Source organism: Osmerus mordax, chromosome 10 (assembly GCF_038355195.1).
Source record: "Osmerus mordax isolate fOsmMor3 chromosome 10, fOsmMor3.pri, whole genome shotgun sequence".
Lineage (NCBI taxonomy): Eukaryota > Metazoa > Chordata > Actinopteri > Osmeriformes > Osmeridae > Osmerus > Osmerus mordax.
Genome location: NC_090059.1, coordinates 4,983,453 through 5,006,999, shown reverse-complemented (window position 1 = coordinate 5,006,999; position 23,547 = coordinate 4,983,453).

The following is a 23,547-nucleotide window of genomic DNA, read 5'->3' as shown; positions in this document are numbered from 1 at the left end:
CTCAAATCAACTGTAAATCGTCTAATCCAAACTACTGACAAGATTTTGCCATTACATTCTGTTTTTGAGACTTTCATTTTTTTATTGCTTTAAAGTGCTTTTCAGATCCTGAACATCGTTTTTCAATGCATTTGAACTGTAAATCATCTAATCCAAACTACTGGCAAGATTTAGCGATTAGATTCTGTTTTGCTTGTTTTGCAGTGCTTAGATTTCAGCCTAAAACAGGCCACACTGACTCAAATCAACTGTAAATCATCTAATCCAAACTACTGACAAGATTATGCCATGACATTCTGTTTTAGAGACTTTCAATTCGTTATTGCTTTAAAGTGCTTTTCAGCTCCTGAATAGCGTTTTCAATGCCTTTACAATGTTTGGAATTGTACTAGTTCACTCTAATAATAGTGCTTGGATTTTCAGCTAAGGCCACACTGACTCAAATCAACTGTAAATCGTCTAATCCAAACTACTGACAAGATGTAGACATTACATTCTGTTTTTGAGACTTTCATTTTTTTTATTGCTTTAAAGTGCTTTTCAGCTCCTGAACAGCGTTTTTCAATGCATTTGAACTGTAAATCATCTAATCCAAACTACTGACAAGATTTTGCCATTACATTCTGTTTTGCTTTTTTTGCAGTGCTTAGATTTCAGCCTAAAACAGGCCACACTGACTCAAATCAACTGTAAATCATCTAATCCAAACTACTGACAAGATTATGCCATTACATTCTGTTTTAGAGACTTTCATTTCGTTATTGCTTTAAAGTGCTTTTCAGATCCTGAACAGCGTTTTTCAATGCATTTGAACTGTAAATCATCTAATCCAAACTACTGGCAAGATTTAGCCATTACATTCTGTTTTAGAGACTTTCAATTCGTTATTGCTTTAAAGTGCTTTTCAGCTCCTGAATAGCGTTTTCAATGCCTTTACAATGTTTGGAATTGTACTAGTTCACTCTAATAATAGTGCTTGGATTTTCAGCTAAGGCCACACTGACTCAAATCAACTGTAAATCATCTAATCCAAACTACTGACAAGATTATGCCATTACATTCTGTTTTAGAGACTTTCATTTCGTTATTGCTTTAAAGTGCTTTTCAGATCCTGAACAGCGTTTTTCAATGCATTTGAACTGTAAATCATCTAATCCAATATACTGACAAGATTTATCCATTAGATTCTGTTTTGCTTGTTTTGCAGTGCTTAGATTTCAGCCTAAAACAGGCCACACTGACTCAAATCAACTGTAAATCATCTAATCCAAACTACTGACAAGATTTTGCCATTACATTCTGTTTTTGAGACTTTCATTTTTTTATTGCTTTAAAGTGCTTTTCAGATCCTGAACATAGTTTTTCAATGTATTTACAATGTTTGGAATTGTACTAGTTCACTCCAATAACAGTGCTTGGATTTCAACTAAGGCCACACTGACTCAAATCAACTGTAAATCGTCTAATCCAAACTACTGACAAGATTTTGCCATTACATTCTGTTTTTGAGACTTTCATTTTTTTATTGCTTTAAAGTGCTTTTCAGATCCTGAACATCGTTTTTCAATGCATTTGAACTGTAAATCATCTAATCCAAACTACTGGCAAGATTTAGCGATTAGATTCTGTTTTGCTTGTTTTGCAGTGCTTAGATTTCAGCCTAAAACAGGCCACACTGACTCAAATCAACTGTAAATCATCTAATCCAAACTACTGACAAGATTATGCCATTACATTCTGTTTTAGAGACTTTCAATTCGTTATTGCTTTAAAGTGCTTTTCAGCTCCTGAATAGCGTTTTGAATGCCTTTACAATGTTTGGAATTGTACTAGTTCACTCCAATAACAGTGCTTGGATTTTCAGCTAAGGCCACACTGACTCAAATCAACTGTAAATCGTCTAATCCAAACTACTGACAAGATTATGCCATTACATTCTGTTTTAGAGACTTTCATTTCGTTATTGCTTTAAAGTGCTTTTCAGATCCTGAACAGCGTTTTTCAATGCATTTGAACTGTAAATCATCTAATCCAAACTACTGGCAAGATTTAGCCATTAGATTCTGTTTTGCTTGTTTTGCAGTGCTTAGATTTCAGCCTAAAACAGGCCACACTGACTCAAATCAACTGTAAATCATCTAATCCAAACTACTGACAAGATTTTGCCATTACATTCTGTTTTAGAGACTTTCATTTCGTTATTGCTTTAAAGTGCTTTTCAGCTGCTGAACAGCGTTATTCAATGCATTTGAACTGTAAATCATCTAATCCAATATACTGACAAGATTTATCCATTAGATTCTGTTTTGCTTGTTTTGCAGTGCTTAGATTTCAGCCTAAAACAGGCCACACTGACTCAAATCAACTGTAAATCATCTAATCCAAACTACTGACAAGATTTTGCCATTACATTCTGTTTTAGAGACTTTCATTTCGTTATTGCTTTAAAGTGCTTTTCAGCTCCTGAATAGCGTTTTCAATGCCTTTACAATGTTTGGAATTGTACTAGTTCACTCCAATAACAGTGCTTGGATTTCAACTAAGGCCACACTGACTCAAATCAACTGTAAATCGTCTAATCCAAACTACTGACAAGATTTTGCCATTACATTCTGTTTTTGAGACTTTCATTTTTTTATTGCTTTAAAGTGCTTTTCAGATCCTGAACAGCTTTTTACAATGCATTTGAACTGTAAATCATCTAATCCAAACTACTGGCAAGATTTAGCCATTAGATTCTGTTTTGCTTGTTTTGCAGTGCTTAGATTTCAGCCTAAAACAGGCCACACTGACTCAAATCAACTGTAAATCATCTAATCCAAACTACTGACAAGATTTTGCCATTACATTCTGTTTTAGAGACTTTCATTTCGTTATTACTTTAAAGTGCTTTTCAGCTCCTGAATAGCGTTTTCAATGCCTTTACAATGTTTGGAATTGTACTAGTTCACTCTAATAATAGTGCTTGGATTTTTAGCTAAGGCCACACTGACTCAAATCAACTTTTCAGCTCCTGAATAGCGTTTTCAATGCCTTTACAATGTTTTGAATTGTACTAGTTCACTCCAATAACAGTGCTTGGATTTCAACTAAGGCCACACTGACTCAAATCAACTGTAAATCGTCTAATCCAAACTACTGACAAGATTTTGCCATTACATTCTGTTTTTGAGACTTTCATTTTTTTATTGCTTTAAAGTGCTTTTCAGATCCTGAACATCGTTTTTCAATGCATTTGAACTGTAAATCATCTAATCCAAACTACTGGCAAGATTTAGCGATTAGATTCTGTTTTGCTTGTTTTGCAGTGCTTAGATTTCAGCCTAAAACAGGCCACACTGACTCAAATCAACTGTAAATCATCTAATCCAAACTACTGACAAGATTATGCCATGACATTCTGTTTTAGAGACTTTCAATTCGTTATTGCTTTAAAGTGCTTTTCAGCTCCTGAATAGCGTTTTCAATGCCTTTACAATGTTTGGAATTGTACTAGTTCACTCTAATAATAGTGCTTGGATTTTCAGCTAAGGCCACACTGACTCAAATCAACTGTAAATCGTCTAATCCAAACTACTGACAAGATGTAGACATTACATTCTGTTTTTGAGACTTTCATTTTTTTTATTGCTTTAAAGTGCTTTTCAGCTCCTGAACAGCGTTTTTCAATGCATTTGAACTGTAAATCATCTAATCCAAACTACTGACAAGATTTTGCCATTACATTCTGTTTTGCTTTTTTTGCAGTGCTTAGATTTCAGCCTAAAACAGGCCACACTGACTCAAATCAACTGTAAATCATCTAATCCAAACTACTGACAAGATTATGCCATTACATTCTGTTTTAGAGACTTTCATTTCGTTATTGCTTTAAAGTGCTTTTCAGATCCTGAACAGCGTTTTTCAATGCATTTGAACTGTAAATCATCTAATCCAAACTACTGGCAAGATTTAGCGATTAGATTCTGTTTTGCTTGTTTTGCAGTGCTTAGATTTCAGCCTAAAACAGGCCACACTGACTCAAATCAACTGTAAATCATCTAATCCAAACTACTGACAAGATTATGCCATTACATTCTGTTTTAGAGACTTTCAATTCGTTATTGCTTTAAAGTGCTTTTCAGCTCCTGAATAGCGTTTTGAATGCCTTTACAATGTTTGGAATTGTACTAGTTCACTCCAATAACAGTGCTTGGATTTTCAGCTAAGGCCACACTGACTCAAATCAACTGTAAATCGTCTAATCCAAACTACTGACAAGATTATGCCATTACATTCTGTTTTAGAGACTTTCATTTCGTTATTGCTTTAAAGTGCTTTTCAGATCCTGAACAGCGTTTTTCAATGCATTTGAACTGTAAATCATCTAATCCAAACTACTGGCAAGATTTAGCCATTAGATTCTGTTTTGCTTGTTTTGCAGTGCTTAGATTTCAGCCTAAAACAGGCCACACTGACTCAAATCAACTGTAAATCATCTAATCCAAACTACTGACAAGATTTTGCCATTACATTCTGTTTTAGAGACTTTCATTTCGTTATTGCTTTAAAGTGCTTTTCAGCTGCTGAACAGCGTTATTCAATGCATTTGAACTGTAAATCATCTAATCCAATATACTGACAAGATTTATCCATTAGATTCTGTTTTGCTTGTTTTGCAGTGCTTAGATTTCAGCCTAAAACAGGCCACACTGACTCAAATCAACTGTAAATCATCTAATCCAAACTACTGACAAGATTTTGCCATTACATTCTGTTTTTGAGACTTTCATTTTTTTATTGCTTTAAAGTGCTTTTCAGATCCTGAACATCGTTTTTCAATGCATTTACAATGTTTGGAATTGTACTAGTTCACTCCAATAACAGTGCTTGGATTTCAACTAAGGCCACACTGACTCAAATCAACTGTAAATCGTCTAATCCAAACTACTGACAAGATTATGCCATTACATTCTGTTTTAGAGACTTTCAATTCGTTATTGCTTTAAAGTGCTTTTCAGCTCCTGAATAGCGTTTTGAATGCCTTTACAATGTTTGGAATTGTACTAGTTCACTCCAATAACAGTGCTTGGATTTTCAGCTAAGGCCACACTGACTCAAATCAACTGTAAATCGTCTAATCCAAACTACTGACAAGATGTAGACATTACATTCTGTGTTTGAGACTTTCATTTTTTTATTGCTTTAAAGTGCTTTTCAGCTCCTGAACAGCGTTATTCAATGCATTTGAACTGTAAATCATCTAATCCAATCTACTGACAAGATTTATCCATTAGATTCTGTTTTGCTTGTTTTGCAGTGCTTAGATTTCAGCCTAAAACAGGCCACACTGACTCAAATCAACTGTAAATCATCTAATCCAAACTACTGACAAGATTTTGCCATTACATTCTGTTTTAGAGACTTTCATTTCGTTATTGCCTTAAAGTGCTTTTCAGCTCCTGAATAGCGTTTTCAATGCCTTTACAATGTTTGGAATTGTACTAGTTCACTCCAATAACAGTGCTTGGATTTCAACTAAGGCCACACTGACTCAAATCAACTGTAAATCGTCTAATCCAAACTACTGACAAGATTTTGCCATTACATTCTGATTTTGAGACTTTCATTTTTTTATTGCTTTAAAGTGCTTTTCAGATCCTGAACAGCGTTATTCAATGCATTTGAACTGTAAATCATCTAATCCAAACTACTGGCAAGATTTAGCCATTAGATTCTGTTTTGCTTGTTTAGCAGTGCTTAGATTTCAGCCTAAAACAGGCCACACTGACTCAAATCAACTGTAAATCATCTAATCCAAACTACTGACAAGATTTTGCCATTACATTCTGTTTTAGAGACTTTCATTTCGTTATTGCTTTAAAGTGCTTTTCAGCTCCTGAACAGCGTTATTCAATGCATTTGAACTGTAAATCATCTAATCCAATATACTGACTAGATTTATCCATTAGATTCTGTTTTGCTTGTTTTGCAGTGCTTAGATTTCAGCCTAAAACAGGCCACACTGACTCAAATCAACTGTAAATCATCTAATCCAAACTACTGACAAGATTTTGCCATTACATTCTGTTTTAGAGACTTTCATTTCGTTATTGCTTTAAAGTGCTTTTCAGCTCCTGAACAGCGTTATTCAATGCATTTGAACTGTAAATCATCTAATCCAAACTACTGACAAGATTTTGCCATTACATTCTGTTTTTGAGACTTTCATTTTTTTATTGCTTTAAAGTGCTTTTCAGATCCTGAACATCGTTTTTCAATGTATTTACAATGTTTGGAATTGTACTAGTTCACTCCAATAACAGTGCTTGGATTTCAACTAAGGCCACACTGACTCAAATCAACTGTAAATCGTCTAATCCAAACTACTGACAAGATTTTGCCATTACATTCTGTTTTTGAGACTTTCATTTTTTTATTGCTTTAAAGTGCTTTTCAGATCCTGAACATCGTTTTTCAATGCATTTGAACTGTAAATCATCTAATCCAAACTACTGGCAAGATTTAGCGATTAGATTCTGTTTTGCTTGTTTTGCAGTGCTTAGATTTCAGCCTAAAACAGGCCACACTGACTCAAATCAACTGTAAATCATCTAATCCAAACTACTGACAAGATTATGCCATTACATTCTGTTTTAGAGACTTTCAATTCGTTATTGCTTTAAAGTGCTTTTCAGCTCCTGAATAGCGTTTTGAATGCCTTTACAATGTTTGGAATTGTACTAGTTCACTCCAATAACAGTGCTTGGATTTTCAGCTAAGGCCACACTGACTCAAATCAACTGTAAATCGTCTAATCCAAACTACTGACAAGATTATGCCATTACATTCTGTTTTAGAGACTTTCATTTCGTTATTGCTTTAAAGTGCTTTTCAGATCCTGAACAGCGTTTTTCAATGCATTTGAACTGTAAATCATCTAATCCAAACTACTGGCAAGATTTAGCCATTAGATTCTGTTTTGCTTGTTTTGCAGTGCTTAGATTTCAGCCTAAAACAGGCCACACTGACTCAAATCAACTGTAAATCATCTTATCCAAACTACTGACAAGATTTTGCCATTACATTCTGTTTTAGAGACTTTCATTTCGTTATTGCTTTAAAGTGCTTTTCAGCTCCTGAACAGCGTTATTCAATTCATTTGAACTGTAAATCATCTAATCCAATATACTGACAAGTTTTATCCATTAGATTCTGTTTTGCTTGTTTTGCAGTGCTTAGATTTCAGCCTAAAACAGGCCACACTGACTCAAATCAACTGTAAATCATCTAATCCAAACTACTGACAAGATTTTGCCATTACATTCTGTTTTAGAGACTTTCATTTCGTTATTGCCTTAAAGTGCTTTTCAGCTCCTGAATAGCGTTTTCAATGCCTTTACAATGTTTGGAATTGTACTAGTTCACTCTAATAATAGTGCTTGGATTTTCAGCTAAGGCCACACTGACTCAAATCAACTGTAAATCGTCTAATCCAAACTACTGACAAGATGTAGACATTACATTCTGTTTTTGAGACTTTCATTTTTTTTATTGCTTTAAAGTGCTTTTCAGCTCCTGAACAGCGTTTTTCAATGCATTTGAACTGTAAATCATCTAATCCAAACTACTGACAAGATTTTGCCATTACATTATGTTTTGCTTTTTTTGCAGTGCTTAGATTACAGCCTAAAACAGGCCACACTGACTCAAATCAACTGTAAATCATCTAATCCAAACTACTGACAAGATTATGCCATTACATTCTGTTTTAGAGACTTTCATTTCGTTATTGCTTTAAAGTGCTTTTCAGATCCTGAACAGCGTTTTTCAATGCATTTGAACTGTAAATCATCTAATCCAAACTACTGGCAAGATTTAGCCATTACATTCTGTTTTAGAGACTTTCAATTCGTTATTGCTTTAAAGTGCTTTTCAGCTCCTGAATAGCGTTTTCAATGCCTTTACAATGTTTGGAATTGTACTAGTTCACTCTAATAATAGTGCTTGGATTTTCAGCTAAGGCCACACTGACTCAAATCAACTGTAAATCATCTAATCCAAACTACTGACAAGATTATGCCATTACATTCTGTTTTAGAGACTTTCATTTCGTTATTGCTTTAAAGTGCTTTTCAGATCCTGAACAGCGTTTTTCAATGCATTTGAACTGTAAATCATCTAATCCAAACTACTGGCAAGATTTAGCCATTAGATTCTGTTTTGCTTGTTTTGCAGTGCTTAGATTTCAGCCTAAAACAGGCCACACTGACTCAAATCAACTGTAAATCATCTAATCCAAACTACTGACAAGATTTTGCCATTACATTCTGTTTTAGAGACTTTCATTTCGTTATTGCTTTAAAGTGTTTTTCAGCTCCTGAATAGCGTTTTCAATGCCTTTACAATGTTTGGAATTGTACTAGTTCACTCTAATAATAGTGCTTGGATTTTCAGCTAAGGCCACACTGACTCAAATCAACTGTAAATCGTCTAATCCAAACTACTGACAAGATGTAGACATTACATTCTGTTTTTGAGACTTTCATTTTTTTTATTGCTTTAAAGTGCTTTTCAGCTCCTGAACAGCGTTTTTCAATGCATTTGAACTGTAAATCATCTAATCCAAACTACTGACAAGATTTTGCCATTACATTCTGTTTTGCTTTTTTTGCAGTGCTTAGATTTCAGCCTAAAACAGGCCACACTGACTCAAATCAACTGTAAATCATCTAATCCAAACTACTGACAAGATTATGCCATTACATTCTGTTTTAGAGACTTTCATTTCGTTATTGCTTTAAAGTGCTTTTCAGATCCTGAACAGCGTTTTTCAATGCATTTGAACTGTAAATCATCTAATCCAAACTACTGGCAAGATTTAGCCATTACATTCTGTTTTAGAGACTTTCAATTTGTTATTGCTTTAAAGTGCTTTTCAGCTCCTGAATAGCGTTTTCAATGCCTTTACAATGTTTGGAATTGTACTAGTTCACTCTAATAATAGTGCTTGGATTTTCAGCTAAGGCCACACTGACTCAAATCAACTGTAAATCATCTAATCCAAACTACTGACAAGATTATGCCATTACATTCTGTTTTAGAGACTTTCATTTTTTTTATTGCTTTAAAGTGCTTTTCAGCTCCTGAATAGCGTTTTTCAATGCATTTGAACTGTAAATCATCTAATCCAATATACTGACAAGATTTATCCATTAGATTCTGTTTTGCTTGTTTTGCAGTGCTTAGATTTCAGCCTAAAACAGGCCACACTGACTCAAATCAACTGTAAATCATCTAATCCAAACTACTGACAAGATTTTGCCATTACATTCTGTTTTTGAGACTTTCATTTTTTTATTGCTTTAAAGTGCTTTTCAGATCCTGAACATAGTTTTTCAATGTATTTACAATGTTTGGAATTGTACTAGTTCACTCCAATAACAGTGCTTGGATTTCAACTAAGGCCACACTGACTCAAATCAACTGTAAATCGTCTAATCCAAACTACTGACAAGATTTTGCCATTACATTCTGTTTTTGAGACTTTCATTTTTTTATTGCTTTAAAGTGCTTTTCAGATCCTGAACATCGTTTTTCAATGCATTTGAACTGTAAATCATCTAATCCAAACTACTGGCAAGATTTAGCGATTAGATTCTGTTTTGCTTGTTTTGCAGTGCTTAGATTTCAGCCTAAAACAGGCCACACTGACTCAAATCAACTGTAAATCATCTAATCCAAACTACTGACAAGATTATGCCATTACATTCTGTTTTAGAGACTTTCAATTCGTTATTGCTTTAAAGTGCTTTTCAGCTCCTGAATAGCGTTTTGAATGCCTTTACAATGTTTGGAATTGTACTAGTTCACTCCAATAACAGTGCTTGGATTTCAACTAAGGCCACACTGACTCAAATCAACTGTAAATCGTCTAATCCAAACTACTGACAAGATTTTGCCATTACATTCTGTTTTTGAGACTTTCATTTTTTTATTGCTTTAAAGTGCTTTTCAGATCCTGAACAGCTTTTTACAATGCATTTGAACTGTAAATCATCTAATCCAAACTACTGGCAAGATTTAGCCATTAGATTCTGTTTTGCTTGTTTTGCAGTGCTTAGATTTCAGCCTAAAACAGGCCACACTGACTCAAATCAACTGTAAATCATCTAATCCAAACTACTGACAAGATTTTGCCATTACATTCTGTTTTAGAGACTTTCATTTCGTTATTACTTTAAAGTGCTTTTCAGCTCCTGAATAGCGTTTTCAATGCCTTTACAATGTTTGGAATTGTACTAGTTCACTCTAATAATAGTGCTTGGATTTTTAGCTAAGGCCACACTGACTCAAATCAACTTTTCAGCTCCTGAATAGCGTTTTCAATGCCTTTACAATGTTTTGAATTGTACTAGTTCACTCCAATAACAGTGCTTGGATTTCAACTAAGGCCACACTGACTCAAATCAACTGTAAATCGTCTAATCCAAACTACTGACAAGATTTTGCCATTACATTCTGTTTTTGAGACTTTCATTTTTTTATTGCTTTAAAGTGCTTTTCAGATCCTGAACATCGTTTTTCAATGCATTTGAACTGTAAATCATCTAATCCAAACTACTGGCAAGATTTAGCGATTAGATTCTGTTTTGCTTGTTTTGCAGTGCTTAGATTTCAGCCTAAAACAGGCCACACTGACTCAAATCAACTGTAAATCATCTAATCCAAACTACTGACAAGATTATGCCATGACATTCTGTTTTAGAGACTTTCAATTCGTTATTGCTTTAAAGTGCTTTTCAGCTCCTGAATAGCGTTTTCAATGCCTTTACAATGTTTGGAATTGTACTAGTTCACTCTAATAATAGTGCTTGGATTTTCAGCTAAGGCCACACTGACTCAAATCAACTGTAAATCGTCTAATCCAAACTACTGACAAGATGTAGACATTACATTCTGTTTTTGAGACTTTCATTTTTTTTATTGCTTTAAAGTGCTTTTCAGCTCCTGAACAGCGTTTTTCAATGCATTTGAACTGTAAATCATCTAATCCAAACTACTGACAAGATTTTGCCATTACATTCTGTTTTGCTTTTTTTGCAGTGCTTAGATTTCAGCCTAAAACAGGCCACACTGACTCAAATCAACTGTAAATCATCTAATCCAAACTACTGACAAGATTATGCCATTACATTCTGTTTTAGAGACTTTCATTTCGTTATTGCTTTAAAGTGCTTTTCAGATCCTGAACAGCGTTTTTCAATGCATTTGAACTGTAAATCATCTAATCCAAACTACTGGCAAGATTTAGCCATTACATTCTGTTTTAGAGACTTTCAATTCGTTATTGCTTTAAAGTGCTTTTCAGCTCCTGAATAGCGTTTTCAATGCCTTTACAATGTTTGGAATTGTACTAGTTCACTCTAATAATAGTGCTTGGATTTTCAGCTAAGGCCACACTGACTCAAATCAACTGTAAATCATCTAATCCAAACTACTGACAAGATTATGCCATTACATTCTGTTTTAGAGACTTTCATTTCGTTATTGCTTTAAAGTGCTTTTCAGATCCTGAACAGCGTTTTTCAATGCATTTGAACTGTAAATCATCTAATCCAATATACTGACAAGATTTATCCATTAGATTCTGTTTTGCTTGTTTTGCAGTGCTTAGATTTCAGCCTAAAACAGGCCACACTGACTCAAATCAACTGTAAATCATCTAATCCAAACTACTGACAAGATTTTGCCATTACATTCTGTTTTTGAGACTTTCATTTTTTTATTGCTTTAAAGTGCTTTTCAGATCCTGAACATAGTTTTTCAATGTATTTACAATGTTTGGAATTGTACTAGTTCACTCCAATAACAGTGCTTGGATTTCAACTAAGGCCACACTGACTCAAATCAACTGTAAATCGTCTAATCCAAACTACTGACAAGATTTTGCCATTACATTCTGTTTTTGAGACTTTCATTTTTTTATTGCTTTAAAGTGCTTTTCAGATCCTGAACATCGTTTTTCAATGCATTTGAACTGTAAATCATCTAATCCAAACTACTGGCAAGATTTAGCGATTAGATTCTGTTTTGCTTGTTTTGCAGTGCTTAGATTTCAGCCTAAAACAGGCCACACTGACTCAAATCAACTGTAAATCATCTAATCCAAACTACTGACAAGATTATGCCATTACATTCTGTTTTAGAGACTTTCAATTCGTTATTGCTTTAAAGTGCTTTTCAGCTCCTGAATAGCGTTTTGAATGCCTTTACAATGTTTGGAATTGTACTAGTTCACTCCAATAACAGTGCTTGGATTTTCAGCTAAGGCCACACTGACTCAAATCAACTGTAAATCGTCTAATCCAAACTACTGACAAGATTATGCCATTACATTCTGTTTTAGAGACTTTCATTTCGTTATTGCTTTAAAGTGCTTTTCAGATCCTGAACAGCGTTTTTCAATGCATTTGAACTGTAAATCATCTAATCCAAACTACTGGCAAGATTTAGCCATTAGATTCTGTTTTGCTTGTTTTGCAGTGCTTAGATTTCAGCCTAAAACAGGCCACACTGACTCAAATCAACTGTAAATCATCTAATCCAAACTACTGACAAGATTTTGCCATTACATTCTGTTTTAGAGACTTTCATTTCGTTATTGCTTTAAAGTGCTTTTCAGCTGCTGAACAGCGTTATTCAATGCATTTGAACTGTAAATCATCTAATCCAATATACTGACAAGATTTATCCATTAGATTCTGTTTTGCTTGTTTTGCAGTGCTTAGATTTCAGCCTAAAACAGGCCACACTGACTCAAATCAACTGTAAATCATCTAATCCAAACTACTGACAAGATTTTGCCATTACATTCTGTTTTAGAGACTTTCATTTCGTTATTGCTTTAAAGTGCTTTTCAGCTCCTGAATAGCGTTTTCAATGCCTTTACAATGTTTGGAATTGTACTAGTTCACTCCAATAACAGTGCTTGGATTTCAACTAAGGCCACACTGACTCAAATCAACTGTAAATCGTCTAATCCAAACTACTGACAAGATTTTGCCATTACATTCTGTTTTTGAGACTTTCATTTTTTTATTGCTTTAAAGTGCTTTTCAGATCCTGAACAGCTTTTTACAATGCATTTGAACTGTAAATCATCTAATCCAAACTACTGGCAAGATTTAGCCATTAGATTCTGTTTTGCTTGTTTTGCAGTGCTTAGATTTCAGCCTAAAACAGGCCACACTGACTCAAATCAACTGTAAATCATCTAATCCAAACTACTGACAAGATTTTGCCATTACATTCTGTTTTAGAGACTTTCATTTCGTTATTACTTTAAAGTGCTTTTCAGCTCCTGAATAGCGTTTTCAATGCCTTTACAATGTTTGGAATTGTACTAGTTCACTCTAATAATAGTGCTTGGATTTTTAGCTAAGGCCACACTGACTCAAATCAACTTTTCAGTTCCTGAATAGCGTTTTCAATGCCTTTACAATGTTTTGAATTGTACTAGTTCACTCCAATAACAGTGCTTGGATTTCAACTAAGGCCACACTGACTCAAATCAACTGTAAATCGTCTAATCCAAACTACTGACAAGATTTTGCCATTACATTCTGTTTTTGAGACTTTCATTTTTTTATTGCTTTAAAGTGCTTTTCAGATCCTGAACATCGTTTTTCAATGCATTTGAACTGTAAATCATCTAATCCAAACTACTGGCAAGATTTAGCGATTAGATTCTGTTTTGCTTGTTTTGCAGTGCTTAGATTTCAGCCTAAAACAGGCCACACTGACTCAAATCAACTGTAAATCATCTAATCCAAACTACTGACAAGATTATGCCATGACATTCTGTTTTAGAGACTTTCAATTCGTTATTGCTTTAAAGTGCTTTTCAGCTCCTGAATAGCGTTTTCAATGCCTTTACAATGTTTGGAATTGTACTAGTTCACTCTAATAATAGTGCTTGGATTTTCAGCTAAGGCCACACTGACTCAAATCAACTGTAAATCGTCTAATCCAAACTACTGACAAGATGTAGACATTACATTCTGTTTTTGAGACTTTCATTTTTTTTATTGCTTTAAAGTGCTTTTCAGCTCCTGAACAGCGTTTTTCAATGCATTTGAACTGTAAATCATCTAATCCAAACTACTGACAAGATTTTGCCATTACATTCTGTTTTGCTTTTTTTGCAGTGCTTAGATTTCAGCCTAAAACAGGCCACACTGACTCAAATCAACTGTAAATCATCTAATCCAAACTACTGACAAGATTATGCCATTACATTCTGTTTTAGAGACTTTCATTTCGTTATTGCTTTAAAGTGCTTTTCAGATCCTGAACAGCGTTTTTCAATGCATTTGAACTGTAAATCATCTAATCCAAACTACTGGCAAGATTTAGCGATTAGATTCTGTTTTGCTTGTTTTGCAGTGCTTAGATTTCAGCCTAAAACAGGCCACACTGACTCAAATCAACTGTAAATCATCTAATCCAAACTACTGACAAGATTATGCCATTACATTCTGTTTTAGAGACTTTCAATTCGTTATTGCTTTAAAGTGCTTTTCAGCTCCTGAATAGCGTTTTGAATGCCTTTACAATGTTTGGAATTGTACTAGTTCACTCCAATAACAGTGCTTGGATTTTCAGCTAAGGCCACACTGACTCAAATCAACTGTAAATCGTCTAATCCAAACTACTGACAAGATTATGCCATTACATTCTGTTTTAGAGACTTTCATTTCGTTATTGCTTTAAAGTGCTTTTCAGATCCTGAACAGCGTTTTTCAATGCATTTGAACTGTAAATCATCTAATCCAAACTACTGGCAAGATTTAGCCATTAGATTCTGTTTTGCTTGTTTTGCAGTGCTTAGATTTCAGCCTAAAACAGGCCACACTGACTCAAATCAACTGTAAATCATCTAATCCAAACTACTGACAAGATTTTGCCATTACATTCTGTTTTAGAGACTTTCATTTCGTTATTGCTTTAAAGTGCTTTTCAGCTGCTGAACAGCGTTATTCAATGCATTTGAACTGTAAATCATCTAATCCAATATACTGACAAGATTTATCCATTAGATTCTGTTTTGCTTGTTTTGCAGTGCTTAGATTTCAGCCTAAAACAGGCCACACTGACTCAAATCAACTGTAAATCATCTAATCCAAACTACTGACAAGATTTTGCCATTACATTCTGTTTTTGAGACTTTCATTTTTTTATTGCTTTAAAGTGCTTTTCAGATCCTGAACATCGTTTTTCAATGCATTTACAATGTTTGGAATTGTACTAGTTCACTCCAATAACAGTGCTTGGATTTCAACTAAGGCCACACTGACTCAAATCAACTGTAAATCGTCTAATCCAAACTACTGACAAGATTATGCCATTACATTCTGTTTTAGAGACTTTCAATTCGTTATTGCTTTAAAGTGCTTTTCAGCTCCTGAATAGCGTTTTGAATGCCTTTACAATGTTTGGAATTGTACTAGTTCACTCCAATAACAGTGCTTGGATTTTCAGCTAAGGCCACACTGACTCAAATCAACTGTAAATCGTCTAATCCAAACTACTGACAAGATGTAGACATTACATTCTGTGTTTGAGACTTTCATTTTTTTATTGCTTTAAAGTGCTTTTCAGCTCCTGAACAGCGTTATTCAATGCATTTGAACTGTAAATCATCTAATCCAATCTACTGACAAGATTTATCCATTAGATTCTGTTTTGCTTGTTTTGCAGTGCTTAGATTTCAGCCTAAAACAGGCCACACTGACTCAAATCAACTGTAAATCATCTAATCCAAACTACTGACAAGATTTTGCCATTACATTCTGTTTTAGAGACTTTCATTTCGTTATTGCCTTAAAGTGCTTTTCAGCTCCTGAATAGCGTTTTCAATGCCTTTACAATGTTTGGAATTGTACTAGTTCACTCCAATAACAGTGCTTGGATTTCAACTAAGGCCACACTGACTCAAATCAACTGTAAATCGTCTAATCCAAACTACTGACAAGATTTTGCCATTACATTCTGATTTTGAGACTTTCATTTTTTTATTGCTTTAAAGTGCTTTTCAGATCCTGAACAGCGTTATTCAATGCATTTGAACTGTAAATCATCTAATCCAAACTACTGGCAAGATTTAGCCATTAGATTCTGTTTTGCTTGTTTAGCAGTGCTTAGATTTCAGCCTAAAACAGGCCACACTGACTCAAATCAACTGTAAATCATCTAATCCAAACTACTGACAAGATTTTGCCATTACATTCTGTTTTAGAGACTTTCATTTCGTTATTGCTTTAAAGTGCTTTTCAGCTCCTGAACAGCGTTATTCAATGCATTTGAACTGTAAATCATCTAATCCAATATACTGACTAGATTTATCCATTAGATTCTGTTTTGCTTGTTTTGCAGTGCTTAGATTTCAGCCTAAAACAGGCCACACTGACTCAAATCAACTGTAAATCATCTAATCCAAACTACTGACAAGATTTTGCCATTACATTCTGTTTTAGAGACTTTCATTTCGTTATTGCTTTAAAGTGCTTTTCAGCTCCTGAACAGCGTTATTCAATGCATTTGAACTGTAAATCATCTAATCCAAACTACTGACAAGATTTTGCCATTACATTCTGTTTTTGAGACTTTCATTTTTTTATTGCTTTAAAGTGCTTTTCAGATCCTGAACATCGTTTTTCAATGTATTTACAATGTTTGGAATTGTACTAGTTCACTCCAATAACAGTGCTTGGATTTCAACTAAGGCCACACTGACTCAAATCAACTGTAAATCGTCTAATCCAAACTACTGACAAGATTTTGCCATTACATTCTGTTTTTGAGACTTTCATTTTTTTATTGCTTTAAAGTGCTTTTCAGATCCTGAACATCGTTTTTCAATGCATTTGAACTGTAAATCATCTAATCCAAACTACTGGCAAGATTTAGCGATTAGATTCTGTTTTGCTTGTTTTGCAGTGCTTAGATTTCAGCCTAAAACAGGCCACACTGACTCAAATCAACTGTAAATCATCTAATCCAAACTACTGACAAGATTATGCCATTACATTCTGTTTTAGAGACTTTCAATTCGTTATTGCTTTAAAGTGCTTTTCAGCTCCTGAATAGCGTTTTGAATGCCTTTACAATGTTTGGAATTGTACTAGTTCACTCCAATAACAGTGCTTGGATTTTCAGCTAAGGCCACACTGACTCAAATCAACTGTAAATCGTCTAATCCAAACTACTGACAAGATTATGCCATTACATTCTGTTTTAGAGACTTTCATTTCGTTATTGCTTTAAAGTGCTTTTCAGATCCTGAACAGCGTTTTTCAATGCATTTGAACTGTAAATCATCTAATCCAAACTACTGGCAAGATTTAGCCATTAGATTCTGTTTTGCTTGTTTTGCAGTGCTTAGATTTCAGCCTAAAACAGGCCACACTGACTCAAATCAACTGTAAATCATCTTATCCAAACTACTGACAAGATTTTGCCATTACATTCTGTTTTAGAGACTTTCATTTCGTTATTGCTTTAAAGTGCTTTTCAGCTCCTGAACAGCGTTATTCAATTCATTTGAACTGTAAATCATCTAATCCAATATACTGACAAGATTTATCCATTAGATTCTGTTTTGCTTGTTTTGCAGTGCTTAGATTTCAGCCTAAAACAGGCCACACTGACTCAAATCAACTGTAAATCATCTAATCCAAACTACTGACAAGATTTTGCCATTACATTCTGTTTTAGAGACTTTCATTTCGTTATTGCCTTAAAGTGCTTTTCAGCTCCTGAATAGCGTTTTCAATGCCTTTACAATGTTTGGAATTGTACTAGTTCACTCTAATAATAGTGCTTGGATTTTCAGCTAAGGCCACACTGACTCAAATCAACTGTAAATCGTCTAATCCAAACTACTGACAAGATGTAGACATTACATTCTGTTTTTGAGACTTTCATTTTTTTTATTGCTTTAAAGTGCTTTTCAGCTCCTGAACAGCGTTTTTCAATGCATTTGAACTGTAAATCATCTAATCCAAACTACTGACAAGATTTTGCCATTACATTATGTTTTGCTTTTTTTGCAGTGCTTAGATTACAGCCTAAAACAGGCCACACTGACTCAAATCAACTGTAAATCATCTAATCCAAACTACTGACAAGATTATGCCATTACATTCTGTTTTAGAGACTTTCATTTCGTTATTGCTTTAAAGTGCTTTTCAGATCCTGAACAGCGTTTTTCAATGCATTTGAACTGTAAATCATCTAATCCAAACTACTGGCAAGATTTAGCCATTACATTCTGTTTTAGAGACTTTCAATTCGTTATTGCTTTAAAGTGCTTTTCAGCTCCTGAATAGCGTTTTCAATGCCTTTACAATGTTTGGAATTGTACTAGTTCACTCTAATAATAGTGCTTGGATTTTCAGCTAAGGCCACACTGACTCAAATCAACTGTAAATCATCTAATCCAAACTACTGACAAGATTATGCCATTACATTCTGTTTTAGAGACTTTCATTTCGTTATTGCTTTAAAGTGCTTTTCAGATCCTGAACAGCGTTTTTCAATGCATTTGAACTGTAAATCATCTAATCCAAACTACTGGCAAGATTTAGCCATTAGATTCTGTTTTGCTTGTTTTGCAGTGCTTAGATTTCAGCCTAAAACAGGCCACACTGACTCAAATCAACTGTAAATCATCTAATCCAAACTACTGACAAGATTTTGCCATTACATTCTGTTTTAGAGACTTTCATTTCGTTATTGCTTTAAAGTGCTTTTCAGCTCCTGAACAGCGTTATTCAATGCATTTGAACTGTAAATCATCTAATCCAATATACTGACAAGATTTATCCATTAGATTCTGTTTTGCTTGTTTTGCAGTGCTTAGATTTCAGCCTAAAACAGGCCACACTGACTCAAATCAACTGTAAATCATCTAATCCAAACTACTGACAAGATTTTGCCATTACATTCTGTTTTTGAGACTTTCATTTTTTTATTGCTTTAAAGTGCTTTTCAGATCCTGAACATCGTTTTTCAATGTATTTACAATGTTTGGAATTGTACTAGTTCACTCCAATAACAGTGCTTGGATTTCAACTAAGGCCACACTGACTCAAATCAACTGTAAATCGTCTAATCCAAACTACTGACAAGATTTTGCCATTACATTCTGTTTTTGAGACTTTCATTTTTTTATTGCTTTAAAGTGCTTTTCAGATCCTGAACATCGTTTTTCAATGCATTTGAACTGTAAATCATCTAATCCAAACTACTGGCAAGATTTAGCGATTAGATTCTGTTTTGCTTGTTTTGCAGTGCTTAGATTTCAGCCTAAAACAGGCCACACTGACTCAAATCAACTGTAAATCATCTAATCCAAACTACTGACAAGATTTTGCCATTACATTCTGTTTTAGAGACTTTCAATTCGTTATTGCTTTAAAGTGCTTTTCAGCTCCTGAACAGCGTTATTCAATTCATTTGAACTGTAAATCATCTAATCCAATATACTGACAAGATTTATCCATTAGATTCTGTTTTGCTTGTTTTGAAGTGCTTAGATTTCAGCCTAAAACAGGCCACACTGACTCAAATCAACTGTAAATCATCTAATCCAAACTACTGACAAGATTTTGCCATTACATTCTGTTTTTGAGACTTTCATGTTTTTATTGCTTTAAAGTGCTTTTCAGATCCTGAACATCGTTTTTCAATGCATTTACAATGTTTGGAATTGTACTAGTTCACTCCAATAACAGTGCTTGGATTTCAACTAAGGCCACACTGACTCAAATCAACTGTAAATCGTCTAATCCAAACTACTGACAAGATTATGCCATTACATTCTGTTTTAGAGACTTTCAATTCGTTATTGCTTTAAAGTGCTTTTCAGCTCCTGAATAGCGTTTTGAATGCCTTTACAATGTTTGGAATTGTACTAGTTCACTCCAATAACAGTGCTTGGATTTTCAGCTAAGGCCACACTGACTCAAATCAACTGTAAATCGTCTAATCCAAACTACTGACAAGATGTAGACATTACATTCTGTGTTTGAGACTTTCATTTTTTTATTGCTTTAAAGTGCTTTTCAGCTCCTGAACAGCGTTATTCAATGCATTTGAACTGTAAATCATCTAATCCAATCTACTGACAAGATTTATCCATTAGATTCTGTTTTGCTTGTTTTGCAGTGCTTAGATTTCAGCCTAAAACAGGCCACACTGACTCAAATCAACTGTAAATCATCTAATCCAAACTACTGACAAGATTTTGCCATTACATTCTGTTTTAGAGACTTTCATTTCGTTATTGCCTTAAAGTGCTTTTCAGCTCCTGAATAGCGTTTTCAATGCCTTTACAATGTTTGGAATTGTACTAGTTCACTCCAATAACAGTGCTTGGATTTCAACTAAGGCCACACTGACTCAAATCAACTGTAAATCGTCTAATCCAAACTACTGACAAGATTTTGCCATTACATTCTGATTTTGAGACTTTCATTTTTTTATTGCTTTAAAGTGCTTTTCAGATCCTGAACAGCGTTATTCAATGCATTTGAACTGTAAATCATCTAATCCAATCCACTGACAAGATTTATCCATTAGATTCTGTTTTGCTTGTTTTGCAGTGCTTAGATTTCAGCCTAAAACAGGCCACACTGACTCAAATCAACTGTAAATCATCTAATCCAAACTACTGACAAGATTTTGCCATTACATTCTGTTTTAGAGACTTTCATTTCGTTATTGCTTTAAAGTGCTTTTCAGCTCCTGAATAGCGTTTTAAATGCCTTTACAATGTTTGGAATTGTACTAGTTCACTCTAATAATAGTGCTTGGATTTTTAGCTAAGGCCACACTGACTCAAATCAACTTTTCAGCTCCTGAATAGCGTTTTCAATGCCTTTACAATGTTTTGAATTGTACTAGTTCACTCCAATAACAGTGCTTGGATTTCAACTAAGGCCACACTGACTCAAATCAACTGTAAATCGTCTAATCCAAACTACTGACAAGATTTTGCCATTACATTCTGTTTTTGAGACTTTCATTTTTTTATTGCTTTAAAGTGCTTTTCAGATCCTGAACATCGTTTTTCAATGCATTTGAACTGTAAATCATCTAATCCAAACTACTGGCAAGATTTAGCGATTAGATTCTGTTTAGCTTGTTTTGCAGTGCTTAGATTTCATCCTAAAACAGGCCACACTGACTCAAATCAACTGTAAATCATCTAATCCAAACTACTGACAAGATTATGCCATGACATTCTGTTTTAGAGACTTTCAATTCGTTATTGCTTTAAAGTGCTTTTCAGCTCCTGAATAGCGTTTTCAATGCCTTTACAATGTTTGGAATTGTACTAGTTCACTCTAATAATAGTGCTTGGATTTTCAGCTAAGGCCACACTGACTCAAATCAACTGTAAATCGTCTAATCCAAACTACTGACAAGATGTAGACATTACATTCTGTTTTTGAGACTTTCATTTTTTTTATTGCTTTAAAGTGCTTTTCAGCTCCTGAACAGCGTTTTTCAATGCATTTGAACTGTAAATCATCTAATCCAAACTACTGACAAGATTTTGCCATTACATTATGTTTTGCTTTTTTTGCAGTGCTTAGATTTCAGCCTAAAACAGGCCACACTGACTCAAATCAACTGTAAATCATCTAATCCAAACTACTGACAAGATTATGCCATTACATTCTGTTTTAGAGACTTTCATTTCGTTATTGCTTTAAAGTGCTTTTCAGATCCTGAACAGCGTTTTTCAATGCATTTGAACTGTAAATCATCTAATCCAAACTACTGGCAAGATTTAGCCATTACATTCTGTTTTGCTTGTTTTGCAGTGCTTAGATTTCAGCCTAAAACAGGCCACACTGACTCAAATCAGCTGTAAATCATCTAATCCAAACTACTGACAAGATTATGCCATTACATTCTGTTTTAGAGACTTTCATTTCGTTATTGCTTTAAAGTGCTTTTCAGCTCCTGAATAGCGTTTTCAATGCCTTTACAATGTTTGGAATTGTACTAGTTCACTCCAATAACAGTGCTTGGATTTCAACTAAGGCCACACTGACTCAAATCAATTGTAAATCGTCTAATCCAAACTACTGACAAGATTTTGCCATTACATTCTGATTTTGAGACTTTCATTTTTTTTATTGCTTTAAAGTGCTTTTCAGATCCTGAACAGCGTTTTTCAATGCATTTGAACTGTAAATCATCTAATCCAAACTACTGGCAAGATTTAGCCATTAGATTCTGTTTTGCTTGTTTTGCAGTGCTTAGATTTCAGCCTAAAACAGGCCACACTGACTCAAATCAACTGTAAATCATCTAATCCAAACTACTGACAAGATTTTGCCATTACATTCTGTTTTAGAGACTTTCATTTCGTTATTGCTTTAAAGTGTTTTTCAGCTCCTGAATAGCGTTTTCAATGCCTTTACAATGTTTGGAATTGTACTAGTTCACTCCAATAACAGAGCTTGGATTTCAACTAAGGCCACACTGACTCAAATCAACTGTAAATCGTCTAATCCAAACTACTGACAAGATTTTGCCATTACATTCTGTTTTTGAGACTTTCATTTCTTTATTGCTTTAAAGTGCTTTTCAGATCCTGAACAGCTATTTTCAATGCATTTCAACTGTAAATCATCTAATCCAAACTACTGGCAAGATTTAGCCATTAGATTCTGTTTTGCTTGTTTTGCAGTGCTTAGATTTCAGCCTAAAACAGGCCACACTGACTCAAATCAACTGTAAATCATCTAATCCAAACTACTGACAAGATTTTGCCATTACATTCTGTTTTTGAGACTTTCATGTTTTTATTGCTTTAAAGTGCTTTTCAGATCCTGAACATCGTTTTTCAATGCATTTACAATGTTTGGAATTGTACTAGTTCACTCCAATAACAGTGCTTGGATTTCAACTAAGGCCACACTGACTCAAATCAACTGTAAATCGTCTAATCCAAACTACTGACAAGATTATGCCATTACATTCTGTTTTAGAGACTTTCAATTCGTTATTGCTTTAAAGTGCTTTTCAGCTCCTGAATAGCGTTTTGAATGCCTTTACAATGTTTGGAATTGTACTAGTTCACTCCAATAACAGTGCTTGGATTTTCAGCTAAGGCCACACTGACTCAAATCAACTGTAAATCGTCTAATCCAAACTACTGACAAGATGTAGACATTACATTCTGTGTTTGAGACTTTCATTTTTTTATTGCTTTAAAGTGCTTTTCAGCTCCTGAACAGCGTTATTCAATGCATTTGAACTGTAAATCATCTAATCCAATCTACTGACAAGATTTATCCATTAGATTCTGTTTTGCTTGTTTTGCAGTGCTTAGATTTCAGCCTAAAACAGGCCACACTGACTCAAATCAACTGTAAATCATCTAATCCAAACTACTGACAAGATTATGCCATGACATTCTGTTTTAGAGACTTTCAATTCGTTATTGCTTTAAAGTGCTTTTCAGCTCCTGAATAGCGTTTTCAA